Raw genomic sequence first — 6,861 nt, 5'->3', positions numbered from 1 at the left:
TGAATTACAAATCTTATTTCCGAAATGCATAGTAAAACTACAGATAGACCTACGAAAGTCCAAACATCTGAATTTGTAAAAAGTGTCATTATTATAATTTATAAAATTGTTTGAAGAATTCATTTACTTTTTAAATTACATATTGCAGTAAAAATGGGTTGGTTTATTCAAATTAGCTTAAACTAATAAGCGAATGGCATAATCCTGTGAATGTAATAATTTTTGCTCAAAACAAATGTATAGTTTAAATTAGACAAACGATCTTTTAAATTTATTTAAAATCAAATTTATTGGTCCCGCAGTTGCCAATTTCTTCATATTGTGAAGGACTTTTACCATGTTCAATTACTGTAATTTAATAAACATAGTGTTGTAGTTACTGAGCTCTGACTCTAAAGCAAGAGTGCTTTAGAGGGAGCAAGCTGGTGTGGATAGAGCACGGGACTTTGGTCCCGGGCCCCGCCAAATCACCAATGGATTTTAACTAAGTGATAATGGCGCAACCCCTAGGTTTTTCTAGGTTTTTCTAGGTTTTTTCTAGGTTTTTCTAGGTTTTTTAGGTTTTTCTAGGTTTTTCTTTTAAAAAAAGAAAAAAAGTCTCAACTGAATTTTTCTATCATTGGTATCACCTAAAGAATGGACTTTACTACTAATTGTCTGAAGATATAAACAATTTGAAACATTAAAATGTTCAAAATTACCACTAAAATATTGAAAACATGTCCATGTCATGTTTGATCATGTTATTTTCATCACTACATAACACTGACCCGCCTATTCCGTTGCGGGTTAGAGTACTACGCGGGGGCGTCTCGTGATCATCAACAATCCCAACTACCCTTACTCCAACCCTCCCCTATTTCCAACCCCCACCACTCTTCGCCAACTCCCGCCCACTAACCCTCTGCTCATTGATTCCATCCCCAGCTACTCTCAGACCTTCGTGCTATCAGCTCCTTCTTATCATGTCCGTCTGTTGATCTATTCTTTGCCGGTCGTCCCAGCTCAAACGGTCAAGGTGAGAATTATATTTCTTGATCTAACACGGCTGGAAAAAGGCCAAAACATTTAAAAATGCTAAATATTTGGTGGAATTGATTGTTAGTGTTTGAAGCTGGAAATTACGCTAGTTAAAGGAAATAAGAAAACCTGAAGTAATTCCATAGTTTGCAGAAAACAGGTTAATTTTCTTCATGCTTTTTTGACAGTGTGTTTTTATAAGTTTGATCAACGGTTTTATAATAAACATATATATGTTTCCGTTTGTTGTTTAAGCCTAGTGTGAAAAAAGAGGTTTTCAGCAAAGAAGATTTTTTTCGTTGAAATTAAATAATAAATCTAAAAATAATACCTACATGAAAAATAACACTTAAAAGTGAATAAATAAAGTATAAGAAATAGAACAAGAAATTTGTTTGTTGAATTTAGACGTTAATTCCAATTTACGTAACAATAATCAAACCCCGACGAGTGTATTTATTCTGCTGATAACTGATATTTTGATGGTCCCAATTTTTAAATAACGTCGATACAGTACATCTTTGTTATTTAAAGCAAGATTAATGCGCTTCAATACACGTTAATAGTCAGTGGCTGCTGTAAATGTAAATAACCAATTAATTAAGCAAATAAACATTAAAAAAAACTGTGTTTATGTTAGTAATTAATGCGATGGACAATTAATATTAAATCATGCATTAAATTATTCATATAGAAATGTTAAAACCTAAATTACAACTTTCTTGTTGCTAAAATGCAACATGAATTCGTAAACTATTGCCAAACACATAAGAAAAGTATTTAAAATATTAAAGCAAACGATAAAAAAACCTAATGAAAACATAAAATGTAAAGATCAAGAAATATGGAGAATATAATTTTTCAAAGATATATTTAACCAATTACTCAAGTATATCATCGGTGTAATTGATTGTTTGGGGTAGTATTACATTCCTAAAAGTCAGACACAGTTTCAACACATTACAGTCAATTATTTTAAAAGAATCAAACGTTTTTATAGAGAGGTTTATTTCACTGACCGACATAGATAGGGTAAAAGTGGGCAGACAGCCATAAAAGCAACGTCGCCATGCCAGTCTCTTTCATCATCATTATTTTTGTTCTTTTTTCATTTCAAAAAAGGGTGGCAAAATTTATTCTACTTGAGCTCTATGAAAATGTCCATCATTGTGGTGGTTTCCACAACGATTCAAAATTTGTAGTTAGATTTAAAAAATTACTAAATAATACTTGTAAAACTAACTTCCTTTACTGAAGGAAAATAATAAACATAAAAGTAGGATAATACAAAAATACAATTATTTATAACGGAGATCTAATCCTTTCAAGTACTATTTTTAATTATTCAATGCATAATCTCAGAGAATTGTCTATTGTATCGCAATGTCCGTCTGTCACTCACCGATGAAGGCGGCTAAGGGAGGAAGTGTTTGTAGATAGCTTTGTCAGAGTGGTGTCTATTGACGTAGATTATTATGCACTTCTGACACTGATGAAGGGGTGTTTATAGATCGCCAGCTTACTCGAAGTGTTGTCTATAATAGACGTCAATCATTGACGTAGTTAGTGTTGTCTGTATGACAATGAAGAGTAGACCCGAGGAGGGGAGTGTTGTGGATCACCAGCTTTGTCATAGTGTTGTCTATTGACGTAGATCTATATGTTTGTATGATATAGAAGAGTAGACCCAAGGAGAAAGTGTGTGTGTATCACCAGCTTTGTCATAGTGTTGTCTATCGACGTAGATCCTTATATCTGTATGAAAATGAAGAGTAGACCCACGGAGAAAGTCTGTATTGATCACCAGCTTTGTCATAGTGTACTCTATCGACGTAGATCCTTATATCTGTATGAAAATGAAGAGTAGACCCACGGAGAAAGTCTGTATTGATCACAAGCTTTGTCAGAGTGTTGTCTATTGACATAGATCTTTATGTCTGTATGACATTGAAGAGTAGGCTCATGGAGGGAGTGTTTGGATCACCAGCTTTGTGTGAAGATTGTCTAATTGACGAAGATCGTGATGTCTATGTGACAATAAAGAGTACTCTATATCCAAATAGGGGGTGTTTGTGGATCCCTACTAACCCTCGTCAGACTGTTGTCTATTCATGCATCCATATTCATCAACACGCCTCTCCATTAGTCCCGAGTTAGCCTTTATCATTACTACCTAAGAGAAAATCTGAGTTTTCTTTTACTAATAAAACACTAATTAGAGTCTATGTTTGTGTTACGTATAATTTTACATTCGTGAAAAGAATCCACGTTCAAGTTTCGTATAATCGTCAATCGAGTATTTTGTCTGACTATAATAAAAAAATACGATTTCTTTCTTTTATGATAGTTGACATATAATGCGATGGTTTCTCCCACATAAAATATCACGGAATTCCAGTTTACTAAAGTTATTTGTGTAACTAGTAGGCAAAGTCAGTTTGCATTCGTGTTACACATTATATTTTGCCTACAGTTACTACAAATCATCAATATATAAAAAAAATTGGAGTTAAAAATTGGTATTTCACTGCAAAACACGTTAATGAAGGATATTTGTTTTCCAAAACACGTGGCAAAAACTCTTAGATTTCAAGTAATTGATAAAACACAAGAAAACATGTACATGTATTGAAGGGAGCGATGTAGACATTTATCATAGAATGCGAGTTAGTTGAAACAGTACGTGACTCAATCCACACCACTCCGTTGAAGAGGATTGTCGGCGAATGAACATTATTGACTTGGACATCAGCTTAATCCCATGCTCCCCTCCATCTACATCAACTAGCCAAACTGACTGGAAGTTACCTACAACAGGGCTAGTTCTTGTGTCTGGCATATTCTAGTATTGTATGGTTAATTTGAAGGGCACACTGTATTTCCTTTAAAGATAGACCGTCAAATAGTTTGGATAGTTAATATACGTATCAGTGGATAGGCCTAATATAATACCCCCACCACAGAAAACCCGCCGACTAAGCGAATTCCAATTTGTCTGATTAGATTTAACTAAAATATCTTCATGTACAAATACAAGTAATTTATTCTCCGCTAAATACCAATACATTAGATTTAACGACTAAAGTTTTTTCATAAAATTTATTTTTTTTCATCCTAAGTTTAGGATGAAATAATAAATTTTCCAAATTTGATCAAAACATATTAACTAGCAAACTTGAGTTTCCTTTTCACCACAAAATTAAAACAATACTTCAATATAAGTAAGAGGTTTTAAAAACTCTACATTATGGTTGTAGTAAAAGTCGGGCACTTTCATGTTTCGTTGGTACAAATTTGAAACAGACCAAAATTTGAAACACTTTAATACGGCACCCCACAACATCCCGTTCCCATGCACCGAACTTGCTGGTTCACGAACTGATTAAAGTTTATCCAGCTCTTCATAAATTTCATAAAAATCTGAATAAAATTACTCTACTTATCGTGTTTATGGATAACACATACATACCCATATTATACACATATTATACTGTACCGGTATCTATATAAATATTTTAACGATTGGTGTTTTTGGCGTCTGGAGACATCAAAATAAAAAAAGTAAATCGGTCCCGGGTTTAGGTTTTCCGTGCCTCATATACCAATTAATTTAGGAGTTCTAAAAAAGTCTAAACTTTTCTAAATTCCGTAACATTTTAAAATGTACTGAAAACTACCTAGTACTAATCTACGATGAAAATTTAATTCAGAAAAGACTCTTAACTTTTCAAATACATTTGTTTTTATACTGAAATACCTAGTATCATAGATAAAACATACTAGTATCTTATAGAAATGTTGAACAAGAAAACAAAAATTACTTAATAAGGGGTTTTCCTATATTTGAACATTATAATTAATAAATTAAGTCTTCAGATTTTTTGCGACATATTCTGTTCATAAATCAAATATATCCATTCAAGATTTTCTTCCGTTGAAGCAGAATTATTCAACAAGAGTATTGGTAGCAAATTTAATTGCTTTATTTAACAACCGATTTTCCACAATAATCCCACCTTGCTAAACTACAATCTAAACTATTTGTTTAAAATTCAATTGGGGTAGGTAATGTTTGAATGTGTTAACCAGTCTTGAGTGTTTTAAAGGTAAAAGACTTACACTCGTCGAGGTTTAGAGGTAAGGCTCATATCCAGATATCGACGTTCAAAAACACTCCCTCCCTTTAACACCACTTGAGACGTGAGCAATGCTGCATTCACAGCTTAAATCTCATGGGATTGTTTTAACATTGTAATATTTCGAGCTTTTGCTTAAAAGCTTTTAGGCGAACGTTTTGATGCTTTTTCAATTGGAAAGAATGTAACGTCACCTTGCAATCCTGAATTTTTGCCAGTTGTAATACTTCAGTGTCGTTATTCATTATCTTACAGGCAGTTTTTGATATTTAAATATTTAGTAAATAAATATTTAAGATAATAGTAGATACTAGCTGGTAAACGGTTAAATAATTCTTACATGCCTAGACAATTACATAGTTGAATTTGGATAGAGCTTGTTTCAATATATGTTTTTAATTCAGTTAAGGTTGGACACGCTGACTTCGACCAGTTCTATCTTATTTTATGGCAAATTTATACGAATCTTTAAATCTTCAGACATTACACTAGAATATAAGCAATATTTTACATATTTATGACGTAATTTAGTCAAAATAATTTTACAAATAATGGTTAAATAATCTAAATAAAAATTAACATCAAAATTTAACACCAATTTTAGTTTTGGATGCCAATTAGAGGGGTTTAAGCTATCTATATGGATTATTCATACATGATAACGTATGCTCAATCATTGTATCTATGTACCAAATCAGCAAAAAAAAACCTTATATAAAAAGTTAAAACAGAAATTGAAATAAAAAAATATTCGAAGTTTGTTACGTTTTAACAATGAAATATTTCTTACAAAAACTCTCCATGTTTCCAAACGAATGCTCAATAATGAGGACACATCGGTTGCGTTTCATCACGAAGGCTTTTAGTGAACATCGATTTTGTGATGGGTTTGAAAGTTCTTTTGTGTCTTAAACCCAACGGAACAATAAACGGTGCAGTGGTGCGTTTTAACAAATCTGACACCCATAAAGATAGCATCTAGTTAAAAAAATGTGAAGCTCCTTGTGTCCTTGTGAAGGGGTTTAAAAAGAAGCAGTATTCTAGTATTCAGCCTTATTCGCAATCCAGTCTTTAAATAAAAATAAATATATATTAAAATTCAGTAATGGTAAAATATAAATCATATAATTATTAAAACGTTTGTGTGCATAAGGTAAAAAAATAACCTGTCCCTTAAAAATGTAAACATTAAAATGGCGTTGAAACAAAAAATAACGAAAATAACCACGAATAAAATATACCAGAATAAGTAACAAATCTGAAACCTCTTTATAACGTACCGCATTATTATAAAAACTGTCGTGTAAGTTACATAAATATACTTTAACCATATCATTAACGTAAGTATTTATAAAATATCTAAATCATTATAACTGATTCATAAGGTATCTATCACGTACCTACGACGTATTTATAACTTAAAAAACACATTCATCATTCATCAAGTATCTACAACTTATCTATACGTTATAAACATGACATATTTTTAGCGTACTAACAACATAACATGTTTCTAACGCATCTAAACATATATTTGTCACTTATATACAATGTATCAACTGATCAAAACACATTGTTTATCAAGTCTCCACGTCAAATCTATGAATAATAAAAATGTATTCGTCACGTATTGAAAACATTACTAAATTATCAAAAATGTATTTATAACGTTTTAAGTCTTTAAAAAATGATCTCAAACATATTT

At 31.7% G+C, this 6,861-nt stretch overlaps 1 protein-coding gene across 1 annotated transcript in view; it reads left to right on the top strand.

Annotated features, from left to right (window-relative positions):
- The first annotated feature begins 940 nt into the window (after positions 1-940).
- The window catches only part of LOC128990122 (probable sodium/potassium/calcium exchanger CG1090), a 75,468-nt gene continuing 69,547 nt past the window's right edge, over positions 941-6,861 (top strand). Inside the window, exon 1 of the mRNA XM_054412385.1 lies at positions 941-1,018. The gene's annotated coding sequence lies outside the window, so the exon portion shown is untranslated. The remainder of the gene's footprint in view (positions 1,019-6,861) is intronic.

This window comes from Macrosteles quadrilineatus, unplaced genomic scaffold, assembly GCF_028750875.1.
Source record: "Macrosteles quadrilineatus isolate MER2022 unplaced genomic scaffold, UCM_ALF_1.0 Scaffold_1__1_contigs__length_201487025, whole genome shotgun sequence".
NCBI classification, from domain to species: domain Eukaryota; kingdom Metazoa; phylum Arthropoda; class Insecta; order Hemiptera; family Cicadellidae; genus Macrosteles; species Macrosteles quadrilineatus.
Note: the sequence above shows the minus strand (reverse complement) of the source record. Positions and strands in the feature narration are given on the sequence as shown.